This window comes from Falco cherrug, chromosome 4, assembly GCF_023634085.1.
Source record: "Falco cherrug isolate bFalChe1 chromosome 4, bFalChe1.pri, whole genome shotgun sequence".
Classification (NCBI taxonomy): domain Eukaryota; kingdom Metazoa; phylum Chordata; class Aves; order Falconiformes; family Falconidae; genus Falco; species Falco cherrug.
The window spans coordinates 20,518,880-20,539,339 of record NC_073700.1 but is presented as its reverse complement, the minus strand read 5'-3'; the positions used below and the strand labels follow the sequence as shown (position 1 = coordinate 20,539,339).

Below are 20,460 nucleotides of genomic sequence, written 5' to 3'. Positions count from 1 at the left end.
CAGTGCTGGACATACCTTAATTATAGACTCGCATATGCATAGAAAAGTAAAGATGTCCTTTCAAGTCAGGGCTCCTGCGGTAAGACTGGGTTAACAGATGCCGTGTCGAGTTTCTCTTGGTCGCCTTGAAAAGATGCCACCGTTCCCCAGCCAGCGCATCTCAGTAATTCACCACAAAACCAGGCAGTACGGGAAACAGAGGTGGCAGCAACTTAAATCTTATTCATTGAAGAAGCAAACTGTTTTCCTCTTGTCCTTCATGCCGATGCCCGGAGCGCCACGCACCACCGCCCCGGCCCGAGTCCCCTGTGCAGCAGGAGCCGGCGGCGGGCCCGGCCCCTCCCGCGACCCCCGGGCCTGCAGGGCCCAGCCCGCCCCAGCACCGCCCGCCTCCCGCGGGGGCGCCGCGCCTGAGGTGCGCTGTCACCGCGGGCACTCCGCCGCGCTCGGGGATCCCGAGAGGTAATAGAGGTTTCAGGAAATGTATTACTATTTGATATATATTTCCTTCTAAAAAGGAGGGGGTGGGGTGGGGGGTGCGACTTACGGGAATTCTGCTCAGCCTTAATTACAGCCACACAGCTACAATACCGTGATCAGCTGGAGCCAGGGTCAATAAAACCTCGATCCGGCTCCAGCACAGACCTACGTGAACCTGATCCTTTTCCTGGGCTCCCAGCCCAGAAATCAGACGGAGTTTTTATTTAAGATGTCATGTGTCAACTTTCTCCGCCGGCACCCAGCTCGCCCAGCCCGGCTGGAGAGGCCGCCCCCCCGCTGCGGGGCGCGTTTTACGCGCTTCCCCCTGCCGCCCCCGGGTGGAGTCCAGCGGCGCCTCCCCGGGCCCTGAGGGACGGTGGCGGCTGCCCGCCCCGCTCCGCTCCCGCCGCCACCGCGGCCCCTCGGCGGCGCTGGGCCGGGCGCAGCCCCCGGAGCAGGGGAGCGGGTGGGCGGGCAGCCGGGCCCGCCCCGCCCCGCCGCCTGAAGCGCGCCGCTCGCCGCTCCAGAAGAGGCGGCGGACGCCGCAGGATTACGGCGGGTGGCTCCGCGCCGAGGGCTCCGGTGGGGCTCGGCGGCGGCTCGGCTTGAGGTGGGCAACTTCGGGGAACAAAGTTGGGCTGGCCGCCCGGGCGGCGGCTGCCCGCGGGGCCGCGGCTGAGGGGAGCGGTGTGGCGGAGGGCTCCCCTCAGCCCGCCCGCGCCGTGGGTTGCTGAGGGAGGGAAGGAGCCACGGCCTCGCGTGGGGCCGCTCCGTGGGTGCCAGAGTTGGCGGCCGGCGCGGGGGAAGCGGCTCCGGCCGGGAGCGGGGCCGCGCAGCTGCCGGGCGCTGTTCGGAAGGCGGCGGGAGGGAAGCCTGCCTGGCGTGGGGGGAGCAGCGGGGGTTGCCCTGCTGCCTCGCTGAACGCACCTGCAAGCCCAGCGCGGAAAACGAGGCTCCTGCAGGTAAGGTGCTCGGTACGTGCTTCTGCAGCACCGGGGCGAGCGCACGGCAGCTCTTCGCCTGATGGATGTCTCCTGATTGCCTTAGCGAGGCACTTCTCCCCCCTGCGTGCGCGGCGGGGGGCCGCTGCGCGACTGTCCCCCTCCTAATGCGTCTCTTCCTCGGCTGCCGGCGCCCAGCAGAACCGCCCTCGACCCCCGCGACAGCTCTGCCCCCCCCAAACGGCCCTGCCCCCCCCGCAGAGCCCCCCAGACCCCCCAAACGGCCCTGCCCCCCCCGCAGAGCCCCCCAGACCCCCCAAACGGCCCTGTCCCCCGCCGCGTCCCCAGGGCAGGGCCCGGGGGCTGCGCTCGGCGGGACCCGGCGGGCACGGCTGCTGCCAAGATGAATGTTTGCATGCTATGGTTTTTTTTTTCCCCTCCCCTCCCCCCCCCCCCCCCCCCCCCCCCCCCGAAAATTGTTTTAAGTGCGTCTGGAGTTACTCAAGTTCTAAAGCTGTGCTTCCCTGGCTTTGCGTTTAATTACTTACTAGTAATTGTGTCAAATTCAAGAATGTGAGTGTGTGAGCTTTTCCCCCTCTCTCGTATTTCGGTGCTGGCATGCTGGTTTAAAAATAAATAACAACCCAACCCCACACCGCTCCAGTGAAGGTTTTGGGAAAAGCTTTTTCTTCTTTCTCTTGAATAATAGTTTTGCTCTTTCTGTGCATCATTCGGGACCGTTGAGTTTCGACTAAATTCTGACAAAACCAGAACTTTCCTGTCAGACGTGGGGGGAAAAGGAGCCAGGCACGAAGTTTCGGTGGCTCGGGGTGGCTCGGCACAGCTGCTGGCTCCCTGCTCCCTCTGTGCCTGTAGCGTCTCTGCAACAGCATCTCTGCAGGGTTTGTCTGCCCTGGTGTGCACTCTGTAACTAGTGGTTTGCCTTCTCTTTTCCAACTTCTTGATTTTATTTATGGTTCATACCATATGGGGTCAGAGCTGTTGATGTCCCCAGTATTGCTGTGTGACCTTGTTGCCAGTTAAGTATGGTGCCTGGCTGTGATTAACCTAAATCCAAGCACCATTTTGTTGGACTGATCTCTCTGTCGCATACATTTCTGATGTGAAATGATCCAGCAATAGCCTTGGGTGCTAACTGGTTAGTCATGATTACTTTCCTGATGACATTGACACACACACAAAATCACTAGCATACTGATTTTTAGCTGTCCTCAAAGTGCTTGTTTTACATAAGGGGACATAATGTCAGTATTTTGGGTTTTTTTTATTTATTGTGAATGCAAAAAAGTGAAAATCAAGACCTTATGAAGGACAGGCAGACTCTCCAAAGTCTTGACTGTGGTGTTTTGCAAGAGTAACTTGAACTATAGCTTAAGCAGCATGCCAAGTTTGTCCAGTGATGTAATTTTTAATGTATATGGAAAGTTATGAACAAATACCAAAATCAGTCATGAAAATGCTGAACTAAGTTTTAAGCATTGAAATTGTATTGCTACTCCATCTGAAACTATTCCAGAAATCTGTTTATTATGCAAGAGACTTCCATACTGATCTAGCAAAAGAATTTGTGAAAGCATTTGAGGAAAATGATTTAGTGAAGGTGTATAATTGTTGCTAAAAATGCTGCTGACTTGATGTTGGGGGGCGGCAATTTAAAGGCATGTTGATGCCCAGGGATTCTTCCCTGTGGTGTGAGCTCTTTAGCCTGCTACCCAGGCACTTCCCTCGCTCATCAGGGCTCCTACAGGCTTTATGGTATTTTTACTTCTGTGTTACTCTTGGCGTCGCCTTGCACTGGGAATGAGCTGCAGGCTTTGAGCTGAAAGCATTGATGTTTTCTGCGTATGTAAAGTAGAAGGAGGTGCAGCTCGGGTCTGTGCTGTCAGAGCAGAGGATCTGTAAGTTGGCACTGGCATTTGCTATCGGATTTTTCCCAAGTTGGTTTTGTGAACAGTTGCTTAATGAAAAGAACATCAGGTAGGGGTTTTCTAATTAATCTGCGACTTGGTACCTTTTAAGGGAAGTAAAAATACTAGATTTCATGAGAAAGCTGCTGCAGAGTGGTGGCAAGCTCTGGCCCTGCACGTAACTCCTGTAGTTCTGGTGCTGGTGGCCTTAGGTAGGGTCTTGCACGGAAATCTGCATCTATATCCAGCTGGCTGCACGCTTTGCAAATCGTTGGGCTGGCAGGCTTAGGGATGTGTGAGTTACAGAGCCACCAAAACAACTTGTTCCTCAAATTCTCAAAGAGTAAGTCACTGTAGATACGTAGGGATGCCATATGTTCGTGTTACTTTTCTGTAATGTTTATATTGAAGTTTTTCTCCACAAACATTTGCAATCTCTCAGGCAGGGGGTGGTGGTTTTGATGGGGTTGTTTGTTTTTGTTGTTGGTTGGTTTGTTTTTTGAGCAAAACTTGCTGGGTTTTGGTTTTGTTTTTGGGGTTTTGTGGTTTGTTTTTTTGTGCCCCATCTTTATGTTCTTAAGGCATTGTAATGGGAAATTCCTGCAAGTAGGTTCAGTCTTCTTATTCTCTTTTCTGGAAAAGACAGATTCTTAAAAGTGACATAAGCCAGTGGTTTTATGAGTGTGACTGTCAGGGTTTACTCTGATACAGGAAGACACAGATTAACTGCAGTCTGCAAACAAGATTTTTCACACATTTGAAACTGTGACAGGCATGGTGGTGTGGTGCGGCTGTCTGGGGAGCCAGCAAGCCTACGGAGAGAGGGAAGAAGTTATTGGTGGTGAGGGATGACTGTGGCTGGTGGTGAGTATCCGTCCTGAGTATAAAGATGACTTTAGGCGGCTTGAGAAATAATTACAAGATGGAGCTTGATTTACTAGTAAACAGGAAATCTGCTCATCTGTAAAGTTGCTTTTTGTGTGTATTAGTTTTCATCCTTCTTGGTGCTACCTTTGGCAGCCAGGTCTGTCTTGTTCTCATATCAGATATGTAACCTTCTAGTTCATATTAGGAAACTAAGGAACACTAGATTATAGTCACCTGAGCTGGATGCATATATGCATTGAAGTTGAATGCTGCTAAAGTTACAAGTGATGGGAAATGACTTACTGAAGGGAATTCTGTGATGAGTGCATTGATTAAGTTCATGTTGTGGTGTCATGTGTTGACATGGGTGATGCTGAGATGGATTAAATGGCAAGATGCTTTGAAATCAGCTTTTGTTTAAAGATGTTTATAAACTTACTGTCTTCGTTGTTTAAAACTGAATGCGTAACAGAAGCTGTGTCTGGAAATGGGGGAGCAGAAGACTTGCCTTGGTGTTCAAGCTCTGAAATGGTTGCTCTGTTGCTGCTGTCCTTAACAAAACATAGCTGCAGTCACAGTAAGTCCTTTCCCAGGTCTTTTTTTGTTTTGTTTTGCAGCTCTACAGCTTAAGTTTCCCTCAGAGACAGACTGTTTCAGCCAAACCAGGGAAAGATCAGTCAGCGATTATCCCAATTAAAAACAATTAGAATGCAGAAACATGAAGTTAATAGAGCTGCAGTCTTCTGTTACGCTAATGTCTCCACCTTTCATTTAGTTAAGCTATTTAGAGTTGTAGCCGTAACTTCTCCATGTAGATTTGAATATCCACATTTTATAGCACGTGGTGTATGAGAATGCATTAATAGGAGGGAAAAAAAAAGCGCGAAACACCTAAAGAATCATCGGTGGTACCTTGTAATGTGCCTTAATGTAGGAAAGGATTAGGTGAAGGCTGCAGGTTTGCATAAACAGAGGAGTCCTTTCCTATTTACAGGTACTGATTCAGTGCTCAAAAGGCCATGTTGGTCTTGTGTCCATTGAGACAGATGAAAAACGGATCGAAGTTGATGGCCTTTTAAATGAAAGTGTATCCAGGAAGGTACTATTTGGATAACAAAAATGGGTTGGGGGGGGAGCTTTGATTGCAGTCAACTTAAACTTGCTATACCTAGGTGGTTTTGGTGTGCTGTCTGATACGAAGAAAACAGGGGCTAATACAGAATGAAGGGAAAGTGGCAGGAATTAAAAAAAAATATGGATTCTCAGTCTAATACTTGCTTGAATGAAGAGAGAAGGTGGTGGGCAGCTGTAAAATAATAAAAATACTTTGGGTTTTTGTGTCAAGCTAAAATAGGCATGTTTAAATTTGGTCTGAGAAAAGATCAATTAAAATACAGCTCATAATGTATATAGCATTGGTTTTATTTGAAAGAGCGGTTTTATACTTTCTAAAGTTTCACTTTTTAAATGCACTAAAGTATAATAATATTCCTTAAAATCAATGACACTTTCATTTTGCGTAGCTGACGTGGGATTTATTTTTTTTTCCCCAAACTATGACTCAGGTATTTTTAGTCTTGAAAAAGCTATCTGTTGATCAATGTAAAGAATAATTAACTGGCAAAGTAGCTGCATTTCCAGCTGAGCAAAACAGCAGGCAGAGCTACTGAGTTGTGCTCAGCCCTGAAGTGTTGTCTGCAGCCTGGTTGTGCTCTCCTGGAAAACTTAGTGAGAATGGACGGTATTTGAAACCAGGACGTGTATTTTGTTAATCCTGATGGCACATGGGGGAAACTGCCTGTGTTTGACTGTGACTCATGAAGAATTTAAAATACATACTGCAAAGCTACCAATATGAGTGAGCCCCCAGAAAATGAGGCACAGCAGCGTGGGCTATAAAAGGCTTTTGACCAAGTGCTTCAAGTAATAGGAAGAGAAAACCAAGAGATGACCGGGCTTGTCTGGGGAGTTCTTATTGATCAGTCGGTTATTGGGTGCTGGAAAATACAAGAATAAACCTCAGGGTTTTTCCATGAGAGAGTTATACTGCTAACTCACCTCAGTGCACCAAACTCAGGCAAGTACTTCTTTTAACTGGTTTGCTCTGAGGTACTTTTCACAGCAATAAGTTAGACTTTATTTATTTATTTATTTTTGTTATTTAAGAGCTTGCTGATTTCCATTATTTATCTGAGAGAATAATTCCAGACAGTCAGGCTAACACTTGTGGATATGAAGAGCATACTTTTGAAATCTGACCAAACTGTTTCTTTCTAAGCTGTTATCTGCTTTATTTCTTGTGTTTGGAGGTCTTGTAGCTGGATCCAAACACTTGGGGGGGGGGGAGAACCACCCCAAACATGATGCATATAACTCCTGCCCCCCCCGCCTCCCCCCCCCAAAAAAAAAACCCACCCAAAAAAAACAACCAAAACCAACACCCCCCCCCCCCCAAAAAAAAAAAACAAACCACCAACCAAAACCAAAACACACCCCAACCAAAAAACAGATCAAACCAAAACCAACCATAAAAACAGTTGCTCAACATCAGATTGCTTATTGTGCAGTGCTAATATGCCTCTAGATGTATTTGTATACAGGTGAGTGAAGCAACAATGCAAAGATACAGTGGAAGTTGTTTGCATTTAAAGGCTTGTTTCCTTCTGCTGCGCTGCTGTGACGGGCAGAGGGCAGGCATGAGGGTCTCTGTAATACACTGCGTATTATTTAAATTTCTGACCTGCAGTTTGAGGGGGAAACACGTATTATGATGACAAGGAGTTAATAAGCATGAGCATGAAAGAGCTTATAAAATCTTTGTGCAAGGGACATCTGATTTACAAGACAGTGCTAATGACCTCCCTGTCATGCTGGGGGCCCGTGCGCCACCTGATGCGGTGCAATTCACTCAGCTAAGGGTGGAGCAAGGCATCTAGGCTGCACCTCTACCCAGGTGTGTGTCTGGTGGTGGCAGGTGTATGTCTGCTTTTGTGATTGCAGCTTATTTGCAGCAACAGTCTGTAATGATTAAACCGGTTCAGCAGTTACAAATTAGTTCCTCCATACTGTGTTTAAATGAAGAAAACCAAATAAAGCATTGTTTTTACCCCAGTAAGTCACTTGTGTAGCACAGTGCCAGGGAAGCTGTGGACTTGAGACCTACTTTGCTGGTGAGGTGTGGTGAACACAGTGCAGGAAGCACCAGAGGCGTTGGGTATAGGTACGTTTTGTATCCATTACTATAGAAGTATGGCTGTGTGCTGTTTCTTTGGTTTTGAATGCATAGTTGAGGATCAACACACTTGTACGCTCAAATTATAAGAGAGGTCAGAAATCTTGAATTTTACTTAGTACTTTTAAAACAGTAGTTTAAGCGTAACGGAAAATTTGTTATTAAATCCAGATTACTTTGCCATTTACATTTTAATCCAAGCAGTAATGGGCCACACTGGCATGAATTGTTTTTAAAAATGCTCTTCTCCCTATTCCTTTTTGTGTGTGTACTGGCTCATTTTTTTAAAAAATAGCGTACTATCTCTGTAGTACTGCTGAAATCACAGTGCCACATTTGTAGTTTGGGGAGTGTGTTTCAGTTCAATAGGCCTTGACAATTCTGAAGAGTATTATGGCTCAACATGTTTAGGTCTTTTATGAAATTTAAAATAAAATAAATTACAGCTCTTTGTAGCTGTAAAGCTCTCTTTGGAGTAAATTGGTGGGGAAAATCAACTGGTTTTCCACAGTCTGACTTAATGTAAAGCATGGCCAGCATCCCTTTTGCTTCTACTGAGGTCAGAACAGTCATTTTCAGCATATTGTGCTACTTGACTACATAAGGAGCAATCCTGTCTAATCCAATCCAGAGTGGGTCAGTAAGTGATAAATTTTGTTTAGCTTGCAAGCATACTGATTTTCATAGTTCGTTTACAGAAGAACTGTGTGTTTCTGCATTTGAAGCTGCTTTGGTTTTTGGTTGGTGTCTCTTGGCATTCCCAGTAAAATGTGCAAGATGAAAAGTACAGTTTTAATGGTGTATTACTGTGGAGATATTTTATATGGAGAAACTGGGAAATGCAACTTGTATGGTTGATGAAGAAACCATTGTTTTCTTTTCCTGAATATAATCAAATGTGTTGATTTTATCCTGGCTTTTTAAGGCGTATTGAATGTCACCTGGGTGTGTGTCTGTCTTGCTTATTGTAGTCACTTGGATGTGTGTCCGTTGTGCCTATTCTTCTGTCCTGCTGTTTGAAGATAGTCTGTTTCTAAAGCCATGAGAACTGGGTCTGCCTTTGCTACTGCCCAGCCACTTAGTGGTGCCCTCACCAGGGGCGGGGGGGGTGAGCATCAGGGTGAGCCTGGTGCTTATTAGATGCTGGAGCAGGTGGTAACCCTTGGTGGTCCTGATCTTGTAGGTGCAGGACAGTAACACTCTTCTGGGTGGTGGGACTGTGTGTTGACAGAACATATATGTGCAGGATCGTGAGCAGGTTTTATATCAAAACCTCATGATTAAACTGTCAGCATTTACTGTGGTGACTTTTAATTTAATTCATAATTGGTGCTTGCTGCTACAAGTGTAGTACAGGTCATTGTGTGTGCAAAGCTGAGGTTATGAGTGGGAGGAAAGCTCTTCGGCACTCTGATTGATTATTTAACGTCTCAGTCAAGTGTGTGATGTAAGCTGTAAATGACAGTAAAAAGAAAAGGCTGTATATGTATGTATGTTTTACTAGGGTAATTTATAAAGCTGAGTATAGGTTGATAGCGCTTCTGCTAGCTCATCACATGACTGTCAGTACCTCTTTCCCATTGAAGTGTGTTGTGCTCAGGGATTATGTTGCTGGAGAATTCAGTAATAACAGTAAAATGTTTGTTGCACTATTAAGAACAACTGCTCTAAAGAAACCTAGCACAGTGATCAAGAGCCGTTGGCAGGTGCACTGTCTTATATGCGTGTGCACTTTGAGTCTTTCTCTTTCATTCTAGATTAGTAGAAGAAGACCCTAAGTTCCTAAAGTTTGTAGTCCTTCATGTGACCTTTTCAATTGCACAGTCCCTGGTATCTGTTTAAGCATTTAAGTATATGTTTTTAGCAACGTGTACCTCCTCTGGATAAAGATTTATTGATTCTACAGAGGTGCTACAAATACTTGTTAGGTTCGTGCACATATCCTTAGCAGTGTAGGGGAAGCCTTTATTTGTATACCAGACTTCCACCAGAGAGAATACATGTTTTCTTTTAGATTAAAGATCTTTCCATTCATACCAAAAGGAGAAAGATGTACATACATTTACTTGACCAAGCAGCTCCCCATTAAAACTGGTGGAAGGTGGCTGGCTAAAATCATGCTGGAAGCTTCTTTCTTCCATTAAGGTTCAGCTTGGTGGCAGTTCACCTGAACCTTTACTTAAACCAGTGCCAAAGCCTGCAGAATGTCTTTTTAAATGTCTTTTTCTTCTTGACAAGATAAAGGGCAGCAGCTGCTCATGTGTAACACATCCATTTTTTTTGGACATTTGTCTGTTTTCTACTCTTGACTAAACAAGAGTTAGCCTTTGTCCCAGAAGTAGCTAAATTTATGTAAACTGGAGTTATTTTCCTCTTCTCCCCTCACTTTTGAGCCCCTGCCTTCTTGCATAGCGCTATTCTCTTGCTGCTTGTCTCACATGTTTCCTGTTCTAAAAAATCTGTTGAAATTATAGTGGAAAAAGTGATGAAGCCTTACCGAGAACTGGCAAATGATTTGTGGAATCAAATACAATTACTGGAGTAGTTGCATATATACAGTGGTTTTCCTTTTATATGTTTATCTTTAATCTGTTTATAGATCTTGGTTCCTCACTATAATTGTTGTAAGTATTGGATTTTGAATCTTGTGTTGACTATCTTTGATATTGTACTGCTAAGGAAAATAAAAGTCTGTATGGCTCTGGTGAAGAGCTGTTTCTAATGCTTTAAAAGCTGTAGTTAGTCTACTTGAGCATCCTTTTCCCTTGATAAGCTGAAAATGTAAATGTAAGAGGCTTTGTGTCTAACAGTGCTATTCTTCTGTGACTGTCACATGAAGAAGAAGTAGGGTTTCCTCCCCTCTTCTCCTTGGGAGAATAACAAAAGACTGTGTTTTGCGTGGCATGTGTTTTTGGTAGTAGGTTCTTCCCTGCCATGTGACTATGGTTCGCACTCCAAAATCCAGGTACTAGAAAGTTCCAGTATTTCGTCAGGTGCACTCGTAGACTGGAAAGCTGTTCTGCAGATCTGTCCTTCTACAAAACAGCTGAAATAAGTGAATTTTCATCAAGAAAAGCACAGCCCCCAGGGATCCCTGGTTGGAGAGGTGAGCGGTCCCAGCCTTGCTGAGAACTGGCTTCTGTGCACCTGCCATGGTTAGTGCTGTGCCCTGACCTGGCGTTTGGCACCGCTGCTGTGCTTCCTCTGGAAGTCGTGATGGTGCCATTCGGTGTCTCTGTGCGAGGCACTGGGGTCCAGAAAAGGATCATGGACTCTTCTTAGTTTTTTCCACATTTTCTTCAACAACTTCCAAGAGGAGCATGGTGTCTTTTTGATGTTTGTTATTCCCAGCTTTGATGCACAGCTTAATCAAGATTGTTGTGAGACTTCAAGGTTTTTACCTTGTCGTTACTCTGTCCCAAGAATATTCTGGACTAGTTCAGTTGTGGGTTGATTGGTTTATTTTCAGGTGAAAAATCTGAACAATTTACTGTAAGTCTGTTTTTCATACTAGAATTACTATGGTACATGGAGAAATAAGTATAAATATCTCTAGATGACTGCAAAGCAGCTTCTTTGTAGTTTGTTTCAGAGTTTCTGAGAGGAACCTATCTCTTGCTCATACTGCCAAAGCTCAGGAGCTGGGCTTACTGTGCAGATGTCCTGTATCATGCAAGGGAAACATCGAGGAATACAAGTATGGCACTTACCTCCTCTACTAAACTATACCTAGCTCTTCCTGGGCAGGTGGGGTGTTTTTTTGGGTGGGAGGGGGCGCTTGGGTGTTTGGGTTTTTTTGCTTCTTTCATTGATAGGAGGACAGAATGACAGTGCTTAAGAGGCATCTGTCCCAAGTGTAACTTAACTTGAAAGCTGTTTTGGTATCACTTGCTGAATGTACTCTAGAGTTAAGAAAGTTGCATAAGCTCCTTATCTGAAGCTAAGCAGCTTAAAGAAGTTGCAAAGCTCCAGCACCTTGTGCTTCGTGCTGTTGAACTGTTTTAACATACAATCTTCTCTTCTCCCAGCATCTGAGCATCCTAATGTTACAGATTTTGATAACTTGCATAGTTAACTGCTCATGCCTGTTTGTTATCCTGAAAGAACAGAAAGCTCCCAGATGTTTCACATAGTTGTGATTTAAAAAAAAAATTTTAAAAAATCAGTAAAACATGTGAAACTGGTAGAAAACAGTAGTAAGGCTTGTTGAAACTAAACCTGAAATTTTCTCCAGTCTGCTTTCGTTCTTAGATAGACTCTAGATGGCTTAATGCAGAGTAGGCATGAGTTCTGGTCTGGGCCATTTGATCCCGTTAAGACCTCATCAGGTGTCTGCTGCATTTCTGGGAACCTCAGATACTGCTGTGGTAGGAGTTGCCAGGTGTTCCCTGAAGCTCTTTACCCTATAGTGTGAAAAGAATTACATGTAAGCCACAAATGTATGAATTGCTGATAACATAGGTATACTTTCCCTTTTGTGTCCAAGGATGCTCTCTTTCCAGCAGGTAATAGTCTACAATGCTACTTCTAAGAGAACCAGGCTTGGAATTTGTAATTGATGCATACAACATCATCTGGAAGGGGAAAATCATAGGTTTTTTTTTTCTTCTCTGCAGGTATCTTAGTAAAATAAGCAGAAAAAATAATCTCCTTTATCCGTATGACCCTTTACAGTACTGTAACAAAGTTGGTCTTCTCCCAGCCCTTGGTTCCCCGCAGCAGGGAGGGAAGAATCGGTACGTTCACCACATCTTCAGAAAAAATTAAAGTGCATCAGTTAGGGGAATAAGAACTGCAGACAGTTAACTGTCTGCAATTCTAATTCAAAATTCCTCAAATTCTAAATGTATAAGGATCTACACTTTTCCTTTCCAGAGGACTCAGCAACTGTCCAATAAACGTGATAAAGGTTGTAATGAGCATAATGTTCTTGGATTAATTTATCCCTGTACTTCCTGGGAAGTAGCTTTATATAGAGATTTGAACTAGCTGAATGGCACTGTGAAAATAAGTTGTTTGAGATACAATCGGGTGTTGCAGCAGAGAGCTGACTCTTTCCTTTTTTTATTTGCACAAAAGAAATGTTAATGCTGCAGTGATGCAACACACTTAGACTTCAGATACACTAAATTTAACCTGTAATGAACTTACGGAAGTATGCCCAGTTACTCTTATGAACTGGGGGGTGGAAAAGTGCTAGTGTGTATTTTACTTCTCTTGTCCCTAACCAGGTCAGGTTTTGCTTCTGCAACAAAAGCAACAATGAATTTTTTTGCAGTCATCTTAGAACCACCTTTTGCCATTACTTACTGTCAAAGTCTTAGTGTTATGCAAAGTCACACTCAGTATTTGTGTGGATGTTTTAAGCAAACAGCCAACTCCAGTTACCCCGAGGAGGGTGCAACAAGCCCAGTGGGGTCTGTGTCTCTACGGCTGCTGCTCTGTGGAGCTGGTTCCTCTCCCTGCCTCCGGCAGCTACAAGCAGTGTCCTGAGTGCTGGCTTCAGCCCCTGTTTACTTTACAGATGCAGGCAACTGTAATTCTGGGCACACTTGTTATTTGTGTTATTTATCTGGTTCCTTTGTGAATCCTCCTGAGCCCTGAGTGATCTATTATTCTGATAAATTCCACAAATTCTCTGCATTGTGTGAGGACTTCTAAAAAATACAACCCTTCTTTGTTTCACCGGGATATATTTTACATACCTTAGACTTTTCTGACTAAAAGATGCTGGTACTTCTAGAAACAAAATCCCAGCAAGGCTTTATCATCAGTTGACAAACTTGTGTTAAGGTTTCCTGCCCCTCCACTGTGTGAAATATATGTGGATCCAATTAATATTATAGGAATGTGAAAGAAGTCTTGAAAACCCCCTTTGACACTGGGCTTTGAAAAATCTTGCTTCCTGGATTGTATGAGTGGTCAGGTGATTTTAACGGTCTTGTTAGTCAAAAAAGGCTCCCAGGAACCTTTGTAGAATTAAAATTACTTTTTATGACTTAAAGCCAGGCATTGTAGGCACAGCTTCAAGTACTCTTGTACAAGGGTGTTTTGTAGATTAATTTCTACTTTTTGTTCCTGCTTTAATGATACCACTTAAAACCAGGCATAATATGTGCTTTAAGGCTCTGTTTCAGCATAAGTTTCAATTTCCACCTTCCCTCTCCTGTACAATGATGGATGCAGAGTTGTCACAAATATTTTAGTAATTGCTGCATCTTTCATGCCATGTGTCATAGGTCTGACTATTCAAATTTCACATTCAACTTAGAATAACCTCTCCCTGTGAGGAAGAGTAAGAACACATCTAATATATGTGTTGAAACACACGTGTACTCATTGTTTGTGGAGGATCTTTTCCCTTGATGAGGGTAACTCCAGAAAAAGGTAGTGTAAAAGACCTTGATTTCTGTAGGAGCATTTGGAAAGTGCTAAGGGGTGCTCCCCTAGGTCTAAGATGATTAGCAAAAATTATTGGGTAGGGCTGTCCAGGAGGAGCTTTTGCTCTCTTGGCTATAGCACAGGAAAATACAAATTCAGTGATAGATTGAAGTTAGGTAGCATGTCTCTAGTGTAACTGTTCATAAAGGATTTCTGTTGTCTCCTGGCCTCTTTCTTCCTTTCCTGGCTCAAAACACAGGTATGTTGTTAAATTAAATAAACAGTTTCCATTCAGTGCTTTCAATAAAAGGTGGTAGTGAATCTTGCTAAAGGGAGTAGAGAGCTTGGCTGCTTATAGCTCACTGCAGAAGGGCTAAGCTTTCTAGTTCAGTGGGTTTATTGGTTCTTAAAGAATTATGAATTTAGTTTGTGGTCATTTCTGGGAAAGTGCTTTCTCTTGGTCTGCGGGAGACTATTAATAGTGAGAGCAGTGCCACGTGCATTAAGAGAACCTTGGAGGTCCAAAAGAAAAACAGCATCTTTTGGGATCTGGGACTTGTTGCTACCTTCCTGTTAGACACAGTGGGAAAGAATTTTTCTTTTTTGAAGAAAAAGTAACATGATGGGTTGGGAAGTGGAGCTCTGAGTGTAGATTTTCTGAATCTGTATTTCAAACTTGATTTAGCACTGTGGATGACTTCAGAACAATATTGTCATAATTTTTGTTAGGATGAAATAAAACTTTTGAACCTCAAAATTTAAATTTGGGTTTCTTTCTGCACCCTCCCTCACTGGTGCGCGCTCTCTGTGTGACTTCCCTGCAGGTTTGTTTTCCAGCCAGTGTTTTGTACCAAGGTACTCTTAGTACTTTACAAACCAGTTAACCTCCCTCCCTGTTGTCTTTTCCTTCCGTGGGCTTTGAACCTCTGTCAGACAGAGATTACCTGATTTGAATTTAGTTTCCAAGTCAAGAAATTGATTTTTCAGTATTCCAGATATTCTGGGGTTCATTGCTGCCAAATGTTATCTCAGTGTAGCGCTCTGCTCCTTCCAGTTTTGTTTAGTTTTTTAAACTGTTTAGTTTTTTAAAGCTGTCGAACTTACTCAGCAAAGCCAATGGTAGTCTTTATCACATCTAACCTTGTACTGATATGTAAAGAGATCTTAAACGCTGCTTTTTCTCAAGCTTTTTATTTTCCCTTGGAAGTGAGGCCTCCTTACATGGGAAGGATAAACACATTGTTTTGCAGTTCTCAGACTAACAAGTCTAGTACACTTTAGTTTGGGTTTTGTTTTTTTTTTTTTGTGGCCATAAGCTAAGAAGTCTATACTTTTTTGGTGGCCATAGATCAGCTGTGGTCACATGCCTTAATTTGGAGACAAACCCTAACATTCCTCCTTTAGTATCAATGGAAGAAAATGGTTGAAATTTAACCTCTAGTTTTCTTTTTTTTTTCAAATTACCATCTTAGAGTGAGACTGTCTCCAGGCAGGAAACATAGGTAACATGGATACCCAAACAGTTATGTCTGAATTATACAAAACTGAGATTACCTGTCCATTGTTCATCATATTTTCTTGTTCCCCTTTCCATCATGGGGGTTCGGGTACTGTCCCCTTCCAGTGGTGAGTTAACGTGTATCTGAACTAATGCTGGAATTCAATTTGCAGTCGTAAAGGGGAGTAGAGGTGTGTGGGGCAAAACAGAGTAAGTGAGGAATGGGAAGAGTTGGGGAAGTGTTCTATTAAAACAAAAATGATAATTAAAATTTACCATATTCTGTAGTCTTAATAGTGTTAAACGATTTTATGGTTACTGTTAAACAGTGCACTGTCATGTGCAAGCTAATCAACCGTGCTAATCAACTGACATCTGTAATGGCTTTAGCATATTCTCCAATGGGTATTATTCTGCCTGCTAGTTCAGTTTAAGTGTTTTTTCTGTTATCATCTCACTCTGGGGTCAGTATTTCTGCTACTAGTTTGAAATTTGGCTGAAATGCAGTATTCAAGTTTTCAGGCAATATCTCAGTTTCTTTTTTTAAAAAAAAACTTTACTTAAAAATATTTGAGCATTTTATTTCTATTCGTAAGAAGAGGAAAGTCTCTCGGGCTGAGTAACTTTTAAAGTGAAACTTCACAGGCATCAATGCAGATTAAGCTGCCTTGGTCTCAAGTAAGGAGAACGGGAAAAAAAGTATTGAAATGGGTTCAGCTATAACCATTCAGCTGTGACTTTGAGCTTTTCTTTCCTTTCACATCAGTGCTCTGTGCTGCGGCGGATTATTTTCTTGCATGTGACTTTGAGTGAGATAATCATAGACAGGATAGATTAAGGGTACCTGTGGCCATATCTCCTGAAGCTCAGTTCCTTGCTGAAATTGGTGAATTTTTCTATCTAGCTCCTCCATTCCCAGGCTATAGATATTTCAAAAGAATAGGAAAAGGCTGGTAAGACTGTATATAAAATGTAAATTGCACGTGTTTTACCTTCCGCACCCCTCCCCATGTTTACTTATATTCTTGAAGCATTTATGCCATTTTGCCTTTTTCTTTTTTTTTTTTTTGTCTGTTCAACCGTGTAAGACTGATGTGGTTTACTCCTTGTGAGTAGTTGCCTTGATGTAGAGCGCTGTGCACGGCCTAGCGTTACACTTAGCTTCTCCATCACTGGAGGCAGTTTGAAAGATGCACAGAGCTTTGGAGCAGAAGACTCTCCAGAGGAGCTTGGTGCTGTTGGCTTCCCCAGCCAAACTCCTCTGTGTCTGAACACTGAGTTGTGTTTTCAAAAAATATCTATCCAGTGTGTATATACTGGTTTAGAGAGTAATGTACTCAAAGATGTGTGCTAGCGGTAAATCCTTAAGGTTTTTTTTTTTAAGGTCAGTTCATATATATATATAGAGAGAGATATATGACTCCTCACCCTTGCCTACCATGGCAAAACGAGTAGATGTGTAACAGCTAAAGAAGAAGCAACAAAGGATCTGCTGTGTTCACCTGCTGGCCTTTTTCTCTGCTTATCTGGCCGTGAGGCAGAAAACGAGCCTGTGTGGTCTGTCCTCAGGTCAGCTTGCCTGTGGGTCATCTCTTGCTCTTGGCTCGCTCCTGCTCGGAGGGAGAAGGAAGAAACCGGTGCCTGAGGCTTATGGAAAGAAGAGAAACTTTCCATTACTGCTCATGTGGAGCAGTGTGTCTCACCAACAAGTTTACATCAAGTTTGTGCCAGTTTTGGTCTAGGAGGTTTCTCTCATAGATGTTGGTCTAGAAGAAACAAATATACATTTAGTATAATATTAAAATATTAAGTTCACACCTATGGTTAAGTGTATAAATGTGCCAGAGGACCCATGGAGGGGACAGTCATCTGCCTTAGTCATGTCATACAGTTGTTTGTTTTTTTCTGTATTATTCTTTGTGAGGTCACCTTACTAAGTTATGTAGAAAGCTGAATTAGTGGTTAAGAATAAAAACAATGCAGAAAACCTTGCCATCAGACCTCTGAAATGTAATGCGGAAAAGGCTGTCCTTTCTTGCTCTGAGTAAATTGGCCGGGAAAGTCTGCATTAAAATGTATTATTAAAGATTTTGAAATACGAAATCTTGGAGACTTTTTCCATTTAAAAGTAAAGTTGAGTCCAGAACTTTGTGGGAAGCCACAAGGCTCACGGTGGCGTTAGGGCAAGAGAGGTGCTGGTGGAGCCCAGGCACTTAGAGGCTCTCATCCTCAAATCTCTGTTAGGAATTTTTTTGCTTTTCCATTAGAAACAACTGTATTGCTGCTTTTTTTCTGGAAAATGCCTGGCTAATTCAAGACAGAGGTCATTCTTTAAGTAACTAAAGAGATGGTCGTGTGCTGAGATTTTCTTTCGGTATTGAGCTATACATGTGGCAAAATTATGTTACAGTTGAATAAATTTTCTGGTAGGTGCTTGAGCATTAATGAGACCCTTGGAAGGAAGGAAGGGATTTTCCTGCAGTTTTCCGTTTAATATATACTGTTAGATTGCTACATACTTTTTTACATATACAGCTAGCTGTAAATATGGTGTATACATATACATAGCTAGCAACACGTTTTACTGTTTAACCTACAAAATCTCTTTAAGTTTTTTTCAAGACCAAAGTGTACTGACTGTTTAATTTTTCCACTGTTTTTTAGACAGAATGATTTTTCTCATATGTTGCAGTTCAGATTCTCCATTTACGGAAAAGTTTAACGGGACAGAAATATTAAGTTTGTGTGGTCTCCTGCAGTGAGAGGGACAGAAAGGCTCGAGTGTACGTTTTGATGAGTATATTTGGGACTAAGAGCAGCAGTATTTTTATAGGGAGCTTTGTAAATTAATTCCCTTCTTTGGAAAAGTTAGTTGGATACAGTGTTGGGGTGTGTTGGCGTAAATTTTGGTGCAGTCTGGTGCTGAGAGTATTTGTGTTGAGTTTTGTATGCTTTTGAGTTGCAGTGTCCTGACAGGGTAATATATTGTCAAAACTTTTTTTTTTTTTTGAAAGTAGAGTGCCTACATTGCTGTTCTGTCTGGTGGCATTTAGTGGTCTGTCTGTGGTTAGGGTTTTTTTATTTTGTTGTTTGTTTGGCCGCTTTTAATTTTTCTGTGTTGGGAGGGAGTTTAGGAAATGCTTTGGGTTTGTGTTGGATTTTTTGTTTTTTTGCAAGTGCTTGAAGACAGTCTGTTTTTACTCTGTGGCATTTCTTAGCTCCCTTGATGCCTCAGTTCATGTATATGGAACTGCCTGAATTTCAGTTACAAGGATGTGAAGCCCATCTCAAGGGTAGGATGGGTCTTGCTTGTCCTATATCTTGATTTTATGTAGATTCCCTACTTCTGAATGGGAGAAACATAAGGGAGAGCAGCATGTTCTGTTTAAAAAAAAAATATATATATATATATATTTGAACTAAACTGTAGTACTGTGGGCAAATAAGAATATTGGAAATTCAGTGGTCTTTAAATTTTTGATGAAGAGGGAAGTACTGACAAATTGCTGTAGGTGACCCTCAGAGCTGGGTCAGCACGTGTGGGGCTCCCCAGCTGGGTGAGGCCATGCCCTGTGGGAGGTGGGTGTTAATATCAGCTGGGACAAGGTGAGATCTACAGACTGACTTTGTTCTGGCCAAGGAGTATCAAAGTGAAATATGTATGCAATGGAAAGTAATGAGTTATATTTGAGCAACCATGCAGGATAAAAGAACCTTTTGAAGTTATGATTTGTAGGAGGTGGAACCGGAGTTGTTTTGACAGAAATACTGTATTATTGGTACCTCACCAGAGACCACTCTCTCTCTGTTAATACAAAGGCCCATTACGTGGGAATGAGGAATGGCTAATAAAAGCAATTCCAACTGCCAAAGGTCAGTCTTATTTTCAGAGACTAAGTATTGGCTCATCAGCAACATCTCCTGCCATCCAAAGGCTTGCCGTGCTACTGGTCAGCAAGTTCTCTGGCAGCCCTGGAGAGCTGATAATGCAAATGCAGACATTGCAGTCATCAGAGTTATGGAAATAGAAATCAGGTAGTCAGGTCGTCCCCCCCCCCGCTGCAGCTACACAGGGCATGGCATGTCCAACTACCTATTTGACCTTTTTTTTTTTTTAAATAGCTTTGATTTATTTATCATATTTCTAGAGGCTTAGATTGTTTTGAAGTGATCTGTGACATCTTGTCATCTGTGTTCAAAGAATTTGTGACCTCAGCAAGTACCTTTCTTGGAACATCTGGTTGAAGGTGATGGCCCGTGTGTTATGAGAAGAGTGTGTGAAACGGGTAAGTTAGAGGGGGAAGGCCTCAGGTGTACAAATTACAGGAATAGGGGCCTGAAAATAAGAGAGGAAATGCTTTATTTGTGACAGGTCACTCTTCTGGAGGGAAAGAAAAATAAATTTTGAAGTTCATTGTTGGTTTGAAATACTATTCCAAGAAAGGAGGTCTTCAGGGACAGAGCACAGGTTGTGTCATCAAGGGTGCATTGCAATTTTAACATTATGGTACGTTAACCGTAGGGTGTTGAAATGCAAGAGGCTGCTGCACTGATGCTGTGTAGCATGTTTTGGGAAGGCATTTAATAATCTGCTGAAGTATAGAGAAACGCATCTGTGTAACGGTAATAGGGGTATTTAAAATAGCAGAAACTAGCTTTTGGTGATGACTGGTGATTACTAATATATATTTTTAAATTTCAATGACACTTGTAGGAATTTAAAACCTTTCTTTGTGATAAATAGACAGTATTCCGATCGCTGTAAGTAAAGAATTTTTACCAGTGAGTTCCAGCCTGAAAGCTTTGGTACACTGTAAAAACTCCTTTTCCTTCTGAATAATTTTAAAGTACAATTTTGGAACCAAAGATGAGAATTTACTTGAAGACTGGAAGGGCGCTTGGTGGTTTCTGGGGCACGCCAAGTCTGTATGCAGATGAACATCATGGCAAACCTAAAAAACTGCTGCTTGGGGCTTGAGAGTCATCCTTCGGCAGCCAGGACCTGCATCGCGGCTATGCTCTTGCTATTTGAAATAAAATGTCTTGGCTGATGCCTGTGCAGTTACTATTGTTATAGCAGGTGTTTTGTCTAACAGGTGTCTTAAGTTTGTTTCTCCTGTGAGTAGAGATCTT

General features: G+C 42.9%; 1 protein-coding gene across 1 annotated transcript in view; it reads left to right on the top strand.

Moving 5' to 3' along the window:
- Nucleotides 1-981: 981 nt before the first annotated feature.
- LOC102051231 (contactin-3) overlaps nt 982-20,460 on the top strand; it is a 107,516-nt gene continuing 88,037 nt past the window's right edge. Inside the window, 1 exon segment of the mRNA XM_055709476.1 lies at nt 982-1,090. The gene's annotated coding sequence lies outside the window, so the exon portion shown is untranslated.